Source organism: Bos javanicus, chromosome 7 (genome assembly GCF_032452875.1).
Source record: "Bos javanicus breed banteng chromosome 7, ARS-OSU_banteng_1.0, whole genome shotgun sequence".
Taxonomy (NCBI): Eukaryota; Metazoa; Chordata; class Mammalia; order Artiodactyla; family Bovidae; genus Bos; species Bos javanicus.
In genome coordinates, this window is record NC_083874.1 from 99,276,857 (window position 1) to 99,291,694 (window position 14,838).

At 39.4% G+C, this 14,838-nt stretch overlaps 1 long non-coding RNA gene across 3 annotated transcripts in view; it reads right to left on the minus strand.

Annotated features, from left to right (window-relative positions):
- Positions 1–14,838, minus strand: part of LOC133251709 (uncharacterized) — a 198,056-nt gene that overhangs the window by 142,253 nt on the left and 40,965 nt on the right. The window contains exon 2 of one of the 3 annotated variants that reach the window (XR_009737751.1): positions 6,703–6,759. The exons of the other annotated variants lie outside the window; for them this stretch is intronic. This is a non-coding gene — a long non-coding RNA (uncharacterized LOC133251709). The remainder of the gene's footprint in view (positions 1–6,702; positions 6,760–14,838) is intronic. 3 annotated transcript variants of the gene reach the window in all.

The following is a 14,838-nucleotide window of genomic DNA, read 5'->3' on the forward strand; positions in this document are numbered from 1 at the left end:
GTGGGCCAGTATGTGCTGCTTGGAAGCTTAACTTCTCTGGTTTTTGCCCCAGAGTTGTTTTAGCCCCTTCTTTGTGTCTGGGGTCTCCCAGTGGAGTATAAGACTTCCATGCGTGCTCAGACTGTGGAATGGCCAAATCTTATGTGGGTCTCCAGTTGAGCAGTTTGTTAATTATGAGAGTGGGTTTCCCCATAGGGACAGCTTTGTCCTGGGAGGTCTTGCCTCCACCACTCCTCCAAGTTTCTCAGTTGCCTGAGAGAACCCTTGCCAGCCAGGAGGAGAGAGTCCCTTCTTTGGAGCTCAGAAGTTCTCATGAGATTATTTTATTTTGACAAACTCTATTAAGATAGCCAATTCAAGGAAAAAACAACAGGTCAGACTTTCCCCTAACAACTCATCCCACCTTACTCACGTTTAACTCAGCCAAGACTTCCCAGTCTCTAAACTGAGGATAATCAACCACTCAGTATCCAAATGAAATATTCCCAGTGCCTTTTACACTGAGGATAACCTGCTAAGTGTCTAAACTGTACAACCCAGGAACCTCTTCCTGAACCAAGTTTCAAGGGTAACGTCTTCCCCCACCGAATAAAACTTAGGACCATCAACCAATAACAGAACATCCTAGAACCAGGAGAGACACACTCAAATTCTTCTGGACTCCCCAAGGAGGCAGATGGGCACAAGGGGCCTCTGCTGGTACCAAGGCTATGGGTCCTCATGGAATTCAGGTAGAGGACAGCAATCTGCTATTGTCTCTTCTTCAGTTCAGTTCAGTCACTCAGTCGCGTCCGACTCTTTGCGACCCCATGAACCATAGCACGCCAGGCCTCCCTGTCCACCACTAACTCCCAGAATCCACCCAAACCCATGTCTATTGAGTTGGTGATGCCATCCAACCATCTCATCCTCTGTCATCCCCTTCTCCTCCTGCCCTCAATCTTTCCCAGCATCAGGGTCTTTTCAAATGAGTCAGCTATTCGAGTCAGGTGGCCAAAGTACTGGAGTTTCAGCTTTAGCATCAGTTCTACCAGTGAACACCCAGGATTGATCTCCTTTAGGATGGATTGGTTGGATCTCCTTGCAGTCCAAGGGGCTCTCAAGAGTCTTCTCCAACACCACAATTCAAAAGCATCAATTCTTTGGTGCTCAGCTTTCTTTATAGTCCAACTCATATCTATACATGACCACTGGAAAAACCATATCCTTGACTAGACAGACCTTTGTTGGCTAAATAATGTCTCTGCTTTTCAACATGCTGTCTAGGTTGGTCATAACTTTCCTTCCAAGGAGTAAGCATCTTTTAATTTCATGGCTGCAATCACCATCTTCAGTGATTTTGGAGCCCAAAAACATGAAGTCAGCTACTGTTTCCACTGTTTCCCCATCTGTTTGCCATGGAGTGATGGGACCAGATGCCATGATCTTAGTTTTCTGAATGTTGAGCTTTAAGCCAACTTTTTCACTCTCCTCTTTCATTTTCATCAAGAGGCTTTTTAGTTCTTCTTCACTTTCTGCCATAAGTTCTTCTTCACTTTCTGTCATATGCATATCTGAGGTTATTGATATTTCTCCCAGCAATCTTGATTCCAGCTTGTGCTTCTTCCAGCCCAGCATTTCTCATGATGTACTCTACATATAAGTGAAATAAGCAGGGTGACAATATACAGCCTTGACATACTCCTTTTCCTACTTGGAACCACTCTGTTGTTCCATGCCCAGTTCTAACTGTTGCTTCCTGACCTGCACATAGGTTTCTCAAGAGGCAGGTCAGGTAGTCTGGGATTCCCATCTCTTTCAGAATTTTCCACAGTTTATTGTGATCCACACAGTCAAAGGCTTTGGCATAGTCAATAAAGCAGAAATAGATGTTTTTCTGGAACTCTCCTGCTTTTTTGATGATCCAGCAGATGTTGGCAATTTGACCTCTTGCCCCTCTGCCTTTTCTAAAACTTATCAACTTAAAAAATAGTCATAACCTAAAAGTTGGGAGCTGTTATATTTGGTGGGACTATTTAGGCCTTCAAGCCCAGGAGCAGTTCTCTCAGGCTTAATTAGATGCTATCTCCCAGGCTTGAAATCCAAAAAATTCCCACCAAATAAAACATAACTCTTAACTTTTGGCTTGTGACTATTTTTTACATCAACAATGCTTTCATTCTTAAGTTGCATAATTTTGTAGGTTGTGTTTGCTAGTCTTACCTTATAATTGGTGAAACTTAAAGAACTTAAAGATAGTAGGTAACTTGATTAAGGTGATACAGCTAATAAATGGTAGGTCCAAGCTTAAACCCATGTTAGTCTGACTACATGGGTTCCTATTCCAAGGTCTCTGATTTTTTGCCAAAATGCAGCTCTGCCTTTCTAACTAGGTCATGTATGCCCAGGCCATATAGCAAACAGTCTACACAGTACCAACCAAAAAAACTTCTTGCTTTTTCAAACCACTGTTTACAGTCAAGACAGCTAAATAGTCAAGGTTAGCAAATGAATCACAGTGATCATGGTGATAAATATTCTAAGTCAGTCAATAATGTGGTTTTGGTTGACGGGTTCATTTTTAAGAGAATAAAGGAAGTGGGTGTTATAGATCTGACCTATGAGGGAAACTCTATGAACAGCTGACATATAAGAAATGGAGTTAAGAACTTGTGGAAAGGCTTTCAGAAAGTATGCAAACACATATCCATACAAATCTACTGTGGTTCAGGAGAATCTCCCCAGCATTCCCAGTAAAGCCTGGAATGATAAGTAGAAACTACAACCAAAGAGAGAAAATGTGAAGCTTAATTATATTTTACTGAATACTATGCAGCACTGTTAATTAAAAAAAAACTTTAGAACCTCTATGCTTCTGGAGATGAACATTGTGCTACATCCTGCTGGACTAATGGGTAGAACTGTAGACATGTGTAGAGTCCATGTGCGGGAATGGTCTCAAGGGAAATCTAAGGAAGATAGGATACTCAGAGAGGGGAGGAGCAATGGAAGTGGCAGAGGGAGAAGGGGAGAAGAGCCTTTAGATGCTTCATATGTTTGCAGATTTTTCGGTTTGGCTGTTAGTGCAAGTTCATGTGCTGGACTGAGAGTGAGGCCAGGCAAGGAGACGGGTGGCTCATGCCCTCCTCCCGCAAAAACCCCAAGCTCCACAAGGGTTTCAGCTTAGTATGTTTAAAAGCCAGTTCAAGGGAAGGAGGTCACAGGGTTTGTGATCAGATGGTGCACAGTTCTCTGATTAGCCGATGGTGAAGTAAGACGGCGGTGTTGTGGGAGTTAACATTGTCGGTCCCTGGGGCCTGGAGGCCTAGGGCTCTGTGCTCACGCTCAAGATCATCAAGCAGTTAACATCGTCCATCTGGCAACGGTTTTTCACATCTATAAAACAACTCAGGAAACATGCATCAAATAATGTTATCTAGCTAAAGCAGGGCGTGGGGAATGAGCCTGTCCCAGAACGACCCCACCGGGTCCTGTTTGGTTGTGTGTCTGCTGAGGTAGCTCTGTTTACCTCATTAGGCTGAAGAAACAGGGAGGGCATGACTTCAGGGACTGTCCCACAGAGGTTTTAAACACATCCTCTCTTAATGATTTATGATACCCTTTGCTTTTGCTTATTGCTCTGAACCTCAAGTTCTACAGGAAATTACTTATGATAAGATGGGCTGTCTTGTTATATCTTTTTTTTTTCTTTATTGCTTTTCACAGTTACTTAAAGCTTGTATTGTTATTTAGCTATTTATTGGTTCATATCATTTTTTCTCTATGGTAAACCGCTTGAAGGCAGGCATGTGTCCCAGAGAACGGTCCTCCTAGTATAAAGCAGAGCACTTGCCAGTTTGAAAGAATGGATAATGAAAATCAATAGAGAATTCAGGCATACTGATTTTCGTCCAAACAACAACTCACGGGAGACATGGCGTTGCAGCAAAGAGACTCCTCCTTATTCAGTGATTCTTTTCACAGCAAGTGAAAGAAACTCACCTTCAGATCAGATCAGATCAGATCAGTCACTCAGTCGTGTCCGACTCTTTGCGACCCCATGAATCGCAGCACGCCAGGCCTCCCTATCCATCACCATCTCCCGGAGATTACTGAGACTCACGTCCATCGAGTCAGTGATGCCATCCGGCCATCTCATCCTCTGTCGTCCCCTTCTCCTCTTGTCCCCAATCCCTCCCAGCATCAGAGTCTTTTCCAATGAGTCAACTCTTCGCATGAGGTGGCCAAAGTACTGGAGTTTCAGCTTTAGCATCATTCCTTCCAAAGAAATCCCAGGGCTGATCTCCTTCAGAATGGACTGGTTGGATCTCTTTGCAGTCCAAGGGACTCTTGTCAAGAGTCTTCTCCAACACCACAGTTCAAAAGCATCAATTCTTCGGCGCTCAGCCTTCTTCACAGTCCAACTCTCACATCCATACATGACCACAGGAAAAACCATAGCCTTGACTAGATGAACCTTTGTTGGTAAAGTAATGTCTCTGCTTTTGAATATGCTATCTAGGTTGGTCAAGGAGAGAAATAGTCTATTTCAATATATGTTCAGCACCTACTATATATCCTATAAACTTTATATACATTATTATCTCATCGAAATATCCATAAAGGATAATAAATACGAAAATAGGATGGGATGATACTAGGCAGTACTTTTGCCCTGTAAGTTCAAAACAAGTAAAACATTTATTACTAAGAAAAAGGAGTAAGCGTCTTTTAATTTCATGGCTGCAGTCACCATCTGCAGTGATTTTGGAGCCAAGAAAAATAAAGTCTGACACTGTTTCCACTGTTTCCCCATCTATCTCCCATGAAGTGATGGGACTGGATGCCATGATCTTCGTTTTCTGAATGTTGAGCTTTAAGCCAACTTAAGGAGGGATACTTTGTTTCATGGCCTCAAACTATAATACAAGCTAGAGTGAAACCTGTCTTGTGCATTGAGAACAAATGGATCAATTATTACCACAACTCTTCTGTGTGATAGGAGACAAAACTGCAGAAAGCTTTAATTTCCACATTTCCAAAGCAGCAGAGCCACACAGAAAGAGTGCCTCTCCTACCAGTATTTTAGAAATACCAGGGAAGTATGCACAAGTCCACTGATGTCTGTGAAGAAAGAGGCACAATCCCAGTGGTTCCCTTTTACCATATGGTTACAATGTGGAGAGAAGGTGCAGTTTCTCAAAGAATAGGAAAGCCAATGGGTGAATATTTGTGATCTTTAAAGTCATTATATTCTATATCTAATGTAGAATGTGAGAAAGGAGAGAAATAGTCTATTTCAATATATGTTCAGCACCTACTATATATCCTATAAACTTTATATACATTATTATCTCATCCAAATATCCATAAAGGATAATAAATACGAAAATAGGATGGGATGATACTAGGCAGTACTTTTGCCCTGTAAGTTCGAAACCAGTAAAACATTTATTACTAAGAAAAAAAATAGATATTTTTAAACTGTTAACACTAAGGTTTAACTTCTCTGTTGATTTTAGGATTACTTGTCTGTCCAAACAAAAAAGTAGATAATTTAAAAATTCCATCTTCAAAGAGAGTATTTGCACAGTACCACATGCAAGCATTTACATGGCTTATATAATTTAACCTTCATAAAAATACTTTCTTTGGTGGCTCAGTGGTAAAATATTTGTCTGCAATGCAGGAGACCTGGGTTCAACCCCTGGGTCAGGAAGAGCCCCTGGAGAAGGAAATGGTAAGCCACTCTAGTATTCTTGCCTGGGAAATCCCATGGACAGAGGAGCCTGACAGGCTACAGTGCATGAGGCCACAAAGAGCTGGACACCACTTAGCGACTAAACAACAGCATAAAAATACTAGAAATGTAGCTGTATTTATGTGTTAGGATATAGACGAAGCTATTTTAGCAAAGAGATCCAAATATACGTTGACTTTGAAAAAAAGATACAAGTTTCTTTCTTTTTTAAATGATATTTAGACATATACAGTCCTGGGTATTCATTGGAAGGACTGATGTTGAAGCTGAAATTCCAATACTTTGGACACCTGATGCGAAGAGCTGTCTCTTTTGAAAAGACCCTGATGCTGGGAAAGATTGAGGGCAGGAGGAGAAGGGGACAACAGAGGATGAGATGGTTGGATGGCATCACTGACTCAATGCACATGCATTTGGGTAGACTCCGGGAGTTGGTGATGGACAGAGAGGCCTGGTGTGCTGCCCTTCATGGGGTCTCAAAGAGTCAGACATGACTGAACAACTGAACTGAACTGAACTGAGACATTTAGGGTGATCCAGAATGGGTTATCCTGAGAAGGCTCTGCCAGATTCAAGGTAGAGCTTCCGTTTCTTGAGTCCAGGATGGTGTCATTTCCCAAGGCCAACTATTGCACTGGTATTGCTTTTACCAGCCAGTGGGAAAAGAAAAAAAAGAGGGAGGGGTTATAAGTCAGCTATTTTAAGGACAGACCCTGAAAGTTGCATGTGTTGTTTGTGTTCTCCTGTGAGCCAGAGCTTAGTCAAATGATCTCATCAAGTATAAGGCAACATGTATACCTGTGGCGGATTCATTTTGATATTTGGCAAAACTAATACAATTATGTAAAGTTTAAAAATAAAATAAAAAAAAAAGAAAAGAAAGGAAATGTCGTACCAAGCTGGAAGAGCAGAAGCCCTGCTAAAACGTGTCTATGTGGCAGAACCAGTCAAGGTAGACTTACTGTGAAGTTAATGTGATGTAACTTTTAGAGCCCCTCACATGTGCTTCTTCCAAGACCCTAAGGGAGAAGAAATTAACAACACATTCATTTATTTTATATTCTTGTATCCTTAACACTTCCAAAAGATAGATCTGTCCCTGACAGGTAGAGTTTATCTATAAACTAATACAAGTTGAATAAATCCTGGAGGGAAATTCATTGTCTCTATTTCCAAATACCAGTGGATGCTTTTGGACTCTGGTGTTGGAGAAGACTCTTGAGAGTCCCTTGGACTCAAGGAAATCAAGCCAGTCAACCCTAAAGGAAATCAGTCCTGAATATTCACTGGAAGGACTAATGCTGAAGCTCCAGTACTTTGGCTACCCGATGTGAAGAGCTGACTCATTGGAAAAGACCCTGATGCTGGGAAAGATTGAAGGCATGAGGAGAAGGGGACGAGAGGATGAGATGGTTGGATGGCATCACCAACTCAATGGGCATGAGTTTGAGCAGGCTCTGGGAGACGGTGAAGGACAGGGAGGCCTGGTGTTCTGCAGTCTATGGGGTCACAGAGAGTCGGACAGAACTGAGCGGTGACTGAACAACAATAGCAATGAGGCCCAGAGAAATTAAGTAACTTATCAAAAAGTCACAAAGATTTGGAACGGAAATCAGAACCTGGATCTCTATGGCACAAGGACTTTTGACTCATTACCAGTGTGTCAGGTTCTCATATATTTTAGAATTTTATTTCTCCCTGACATTACATTAGGAGAAAATTTGGACAATCTAGAAATCACAAAGTAATTGGCTTTGTTCCTATCTTCAGATGATCTTCGGAGACAAAGTGAATGTGAAAGAAAACACGCGAAGCCCAACTGCCAAGCTGACATGACAGCCAGTTAGGCGGGCCGATGCCACTGTCAGATCAACCCAAAGGTTAATAACACAGATGCAGTCAAGGATCTGATGGATAGAGGCTGTGAACTCCGTATCAATAACTTACAGAAAATGCCTGGGGGTGGCAGATGAAGAGGCCCATCATCAATTAAGCATGGCAGTCCATTTTTATAAAATTGTCAGAAGGGATTATTAAAGTCCACATCTTAGTTTGCTTGAGGAGAAAATCAAATAACACTAAAGGTTGCATTTTAAAAACAACGTTTAGTGTAAACTCTTGCCTCTGGCCTCATGTCAAACTGTCAAAGAGGTGCTACATAATTTGATCCATGCTTTTCATTTTTTCCATTTCTGAGCCAAGGTAATTTTTCATACTTATTCTTAGCCTCACATGTTTTAAAACACAACAGCTTTTGGTTTAAGAATTTCATCAGCTGAGGAAATATTTAATTATCAGGAAAAAAAAATCTCAAAATTTGAATATGACTGCATGTTGAATATTTATTCAGCATAGCAACTTGGAGTATATATTCCTCAAAGTTAGGTACCATATCAAAACGTAGCCATGTGCTTCAGAAAAGCATCTTGCTCTAAGTCATAGAGGACTTAAAACGGTCTGTCTCTAGATATGCTTTTTTAAATTTTATGACTGGATTCAAAAGGCTCCATCTAATTTGAGTTGCATTCACTGTAGATCAGCTCCATCATCCAACCTTCTTAATAAATCTTAAAATGCTTACATTTGTAAAACCCATTTACGAACATCTGAATTATTTAGTAGCACACTGGCAAAGTTTAAAAGACCCAACACAACATTTTAAAAAGGCAATTATAAGACAATCACTACTTTAAAAAGTGAAAGAAAGAAAGAAAGCGAAGTCAGTCAGTTGTGTCCAATTCTTTGCAACCCCATGGACTGCAGCCTACCAGGCTCCTCCATCCATGGGATTTTCCAGGCAGCAGTGCTGGAGTGGGGTGCCATTGCCTTCTCCAGGGGATCTTCCAGACCCAGGGATCCAACCCAGGTCTCCTGCATTGCAGGCAGATGCTTTACCCTCTGAGCCACCAGGGAAGTCCACAATCACTACTAAAGTATAACAAATTGTCATAGTATCTAGAAAACCATTATTCAGTTATCTTACTGCATACATTTTCACGCTTTGCATTGTGCTATTCTTCCAGTAATTGTTTACTATCTTAATATGACAGGCCTATACCCACCCTCTTAAGGAAATTACTTTTCTTTAGCACTGGATTAATACTATCCTGTGTTACCTTTTACTTGTAGCAAGAGGTTCCCAATTCTGTATCACCATCCATTCAACTGAATGATCTATTTGACTGACATCACTAAAAAGTTTGCAAAGTTGACTTGACAAAATGAAATGGTATACAATATCAGCTTGTGTTGATGCAATGAAAAGAGCTTATAGTTCACTGAAAAGCTGAGGGAAATTGTTGAGAATTACTATTCTATAGATTGATACAAATAAAGGAAAGATCATAAAATTCCAGAATTATAAGGTAGAGGAGTTATTTAAGCCAACACTCTAAGTAAACAATCCATGGATCAAAAATTAGATTTGATAAAAACTATAAGATGAACTGGAAACCGAATTAAGTTTTTAAACCTTGTGCTGTGTACATTATAACCTACTGTCTTGCCTAAAATTATGTAGTATCCCAGGACTATTTGAATATAATGATGAGTAGTAGGTGATTTACTTAATTGAAATCAAGCAAATCATAGATCACCATTTTATCCCCAGATGAAAACTTCTCAGCTATTAAGTGATTCTTTGCCCTCCCATATAGCAGCCTAGACAGAAGATTGAATCATATGCTTGCAGTGCTAAGGAAGTTTGCCCTTTTCTTTTCAGTTCCAAAATGTTCTACCTTGTAACAACTGAGTGTAAATTAATTGGTTGACTGACTGACTGATTCTCTGGCTGACTGGCTGATTGACTTATAGACTAACTGGTTGACTGACAGACTAGGGCTTCCCAGAAAGGGTCAAGGTTACCTTTCTCTACAGGCTTTTCAAGTAAACTTCCAATGTCAAATATAATTGATGATTCAAGTACAAACCTGATACCTGGAGTACTAAAGTTACTAAAAAACTTTCAGGTAAAATGTTTCTAAATGTAACTGAAATCTTTTCAAATTTTTCTTAACCTCCTCATAATTTTTTCTGCTTCACATAAAAATACTAATTGGAAAGTTAAATTATATTAAGTGTCTAAAAATGAAATTATATAGTGAGTAATTCAACATCAAGACCTGATACTATGTGATAGACCTGTGTACATAATATTGTGACATTATGATACTTACAAAAGTAGGATAACAATTGTATTTCAAGATTTGGACATAATGCAATGGCTTTCAAAAGGCAACTTCTCATACAAATTTTGAAATTAATAATACCAACTTTTTCTATCTAAAATTTACTGTAGCAAGTTGATACACTTTATTCTGGCATTCAAGATTTAGAAAAAGGTTTTCTGCAAACTTCACAGAAAACCATTTGAACAAATTAAAAATCATTGCAGCAATGTACATAGATCTCATATTCCTCTGATTTCCCCCTACTTTTCTTATTTCTACATCTTTTATGTTGTGAGAAAACATTATGAAAGAAAAGACAATAAATTACTATGAAAGGCAACATTGTTTCTGAGAGAAAGGATAATGAAAATCGACATTTTCTAGTGACCGTTTATGTAATATCCTTATTAATGTGAACGAACCTAAAAATGTGAATTTCTAGGTATATATATGGCTTAATTCCAGTTTCACATGCAGTAAATAAACTATCTTGGAGGAACTTTCTTTCTTAAGGAATAATTTTATATATTGATTCTTTTTCAGATTTTTCACTAAACTTCAAATCATTTTGGAGTAAATAGTCTGCCAAGTCACTTCAGTCGTGTCCGACTCTGTGCGACCCCACAGACGGCAGCCCACCAGGTTTCCCCATCCCTGGGATTCTCCAGGCAAGAACACTGGAATGGGTTGCCATTTCCTTCTCCAGTGCATGAAAGTGAAAGTGAAGTCGCTCAGTCGTATCCAACTCTTAGTGACCCCATGGACTGCAGCCTACCAGGCTCCTCCATCCATGGGATTTTCCAGGCAAGAATACTAGAGTGGGCTACCATTTCCTTCTCCAGTAAATAGTCCAGTAAGGCATTATATAAATATGAAAAATATAAGTACTATAGTAAGCCATTATGTAAATATGAAAAACTTCTTAAGTATCAAGAACTTTAAAGGTATACAATGCTTGATCCTTCATATTATCTTTAGAATATCAACATTTATATACAAATATGAATGCTAAGACTGAAATGCCTAAGCTTTGTTCTGTTGTTTTATGGAAGTACTTATAGTATCAGATTGTAACTTAATCAAAACTGAACTAAAATAAAAAGCATCTTTGTAATCAGCCATATGGCTGCTTCATTCTAAACTAGTTATTTTTAAAGAGTCAGCCTCCAACATTCCTCCCTAAAGGGAAAATAAAAATAGCATTCATTACTACTGTGCATGAAAAGTACATTGCTCAACCAGTCATTGTGTTGAGGCACTAAATTCCTGAACAGCATAGCATTGCAACAGGTCATCTGGATGAATGTGAATGGAAGTTCTTCATGTGTCAGGGATTAATCTGGTAGGTATAACCTTTGTAGAGATAGCTACAAAATACAGCATGAATTCTGAAGAAAAAGGGATGGGAAGAATCATCTTATTAAATGACCAATGAATCTTTTTTGTTTTTTTAACTTTACCACTGCTGCACACAGATCCTAAAAGTGCAAGAGAAATATTCCATTTCATTGTATTGAGAATCACCCTCTTGGAAAAGCACTCTAGTCTGAAAGTACCCTCAGAAAGGATTCTGCTTCTTGAAGATAATTGTGGGTCAATTTCAAATGAATATACAGTAGCCTTTTAAAAACTCTTTTAGGGCATTTTTAAATGCTCTGTAGAGAAATGAAGAGTGTGTGTGAAGAGAGTGGATATAATCTGATAAAATGCTATTACTGAAGAACTTCGGGTTAACCATGAACTTTGAGTTCTGTATTCAGTTCTATGGCAAATTGGGCTTCCCAGGTGGCACAGTGGTAAAGAGTCCACCTGCCAATCAGAAGACTCATATAGACACCGGTTCAATCCCTGGACTGGGAAGGTCCTCTAGAGAAGGAAATGGCAACCCAATCTAGTATTCTTAGCTGGAGATTCCATGGACAGAGGAACCTGGTGGGTTACAGTCCATGTGCTTGCAAAGAGTCAGACATGGCTGACTGAACACACACGCTATGGAAAATGGTACCAGCTTATCTTATAGGTTACATGCATTATAGATTTGGAAGTAATAAAACACAGGTTCATGGGTTACAGTCTTTCCTCTTAGGTTCCAAATTTTCTCAGTTCTTCCCTACCACACATTAACATTTTCTCCCAAACTGTTGGACTACCTGACCTTTTGAGATCTGAAGGCTGGTACAAGATCCACAGGCAACAGCCTTGTGCAGACTTCTGCACCAGCCACAACTGTGTAAGGTGAAAACCTCTACAATAAATCTCTACTCTACATCACTCATAATTATTCTATTTCTCAGGCCAAATCCTGACAGGTTAAATAGTAAATCAGAGACATGAAGAAATTAATCAAAGGGATTAATTGTCAAACACTCTCAAAGGGAATTAGTAGAAGAACCTAGAAGTATACTTTTACCTTCTTTGATTTGATTCCATATCCCTAAATGTATACCTCTATAGTTCTTACTTTATTTTGGAGATTTCTTTATACAGTAACACTGAGTTTCTCCTGAGGTAGAAAGAACATGGCTCCTAGTAGCTATCTCTTCCTTCAAATAGTCACTCTCAAGCCAACAAAACTCTTCAACCTGAAGTGTCTTTGTTCCATTTTCCTCTGCCTAGTTGATGACTACTTGGAGAGTTTGTCCCTCAGGCTACGTTAGCAGTCCTTAAAAATCCACAGATTTTTCGCTTTGTGTATTGAGAGTGAAATCTTTATACTTCAGCAGTTCACTGCAGACTTGTGAAGAAAGTGACACTGTCTCACGTTTCCTTTTCTTTCTGTAGGAGTCAGCCTAGCTCTGATACGTCTAGCAAAACCTGAGTAGAACAATGATGGCGCTAAATCAGCCCTGATATGAAAGGGAGCCACGAATATCAGCTCTCTGAGTAGTAGCTACCACACAGCCATTTCCTTATATTCCAGCAGAATTGGTTTCTGGCAACCTGGGCCCTTCGTTTTTCCTTCCCTGACAGCTGTTTCTGAATCACACACTCACCATGCATGGCCTTTCTGTTTTGTAAGAGTGTCATCAAATATTCAAGATTACAAGTATTTACTGAGCACTTTCCAGGTAATAGGCACTGAACCTGGCCTAGGCCTACATTGGTTGGTGGCGGTTTAGTCAGTCGTGTCTGACTCTAGGAGACCCCATGGACTGTAGCCCACAAATCTACCTATGTAGGTTGGTATGAGATAGGTTAGAGCTCCTGTTTGAGTTCCCTAAGACATATAGCAAATTCCCATTGGATATCTCCCTGAAATCTTGATTCCAGCTTGGGTTTCATACAGTTTGGAATTTCAAATGATGTACACTGCACATAAGTTAAATAAGCAGGGTGACAATAAACAGCCTTGATGTACTCTTTTTCCCAATTTGGAACCAATCCATTGTTCCATGTTCGGTTCTAACTGTTGCTTTTTGACCTGCATACAGATTCCTGAGAAGGCAGGTAAAGTGGTCTGGTATTCCCCTCTCTTTAAGAATTTGTCACAGTTTGTTGTGATCCACACAGTCAAGGGCCTTGGCATAATCAATGAAGAAGTAGAGGTTTTTTTTCTGAAATTCTCTTGTTTTTTCTCTGATCCAAAGGATGTTGGCAATTTGATCTCTGGTTCCTCTGCCTTTTCTAAATTCAGCTTTTATATCTGGAAGTTTCTGGTTCACGTAATGTTGAAGCCTAGCTTGGATATTTTGAGCATTACTTTACTAGTGTGTGTGATGAGTGCAATTGTGAGGTAGTCTGAACATTCTTTGGCATTGTCTTTCTTTGGGATTGGAATGAAAACTGACCTTTTCCAGTCGTGTGGTGATTGCTGAGTTTTCCAAATTTGCTGACATATTGAGTGTACCACTTTCATAGCATCATCTTTTAGGATTTGAAATAGCTTAGCTGGAACTCCATCACCTCCACTAGCTTTGTTCATAGTGATGCTTTCTAAAGCCCACTTGATTTCACACTCCAGAATATCTGGCTCTAGGTGAGTGATCACACCTTCATGGTTAGCTGGGTCATTAAGATCTTTTTTGTATAGTTCTCCTGAGTATCTTGCCACCTTTCCTTAATATCTTCTGCTTGTTAGGTCCCTACCACTTCTGTCCTTTGTTGTTCCCATCTCTGCATGAAATTTTCCCTTGGTATCTCTAATTTTCTTTTTTAAAAAATACATATGCTTGTATTTTATGCTGCTTTAAACATTTTATCTAACCTGTCACTGCTGAAGTTTTATATAATAGGAATAGGATTCCCATTCTTTTCTCTAAGCTAAGCCTCAGTGTCTCCATTACAGCACAATATGCGACTGGGAAGAAATGGTTTACAAGTGATCTTTAGGGTTTGCTTATTAGATATGCTATGCCTTAGGCTTGGGCTTTGTCTTACCCACTAAATATATGTTTAGATGATTGTTCTGTAGATTGCATTGTAGGCTGGGGAGTCCTACTCAGAACATAAGAAGAAAAATCAATTTCCTTTTTTATTTTCCTTCCATTCATCAGTAAACCCCACCACAATACAATCAAACAGTAGTTGGCAACCCATATTTGACAAACAGCAACAAAGATGCAGTATGTACTGTTAACTTTTTACAAATGCAAGTATAAAACCAAAGGAAGCAAAACAGAGACCATACGAGTAACTGTAATTTTACTAAAAGACAAAGCTTAGTTACACATACATACAAACACACAAAACAGCACACTTGTGTGCAATAAAATGTATCCCAAAGTACAAACTCATAATTATGTTTATAAGAAGAAAACAGGGCAGACATGTTCTGAAAAGTATTCAATTTGTTAGATTTTCTGAACAAGTTACTGAAAAAATAAATCTACCAAAAGCAATGATGTCTAAAACATATTTTTACAACTTATGGGGGATAAAAGAGCTTCCCTACTTTACCATTCAGGTTAAAATACTTTGGATTCATTTTTC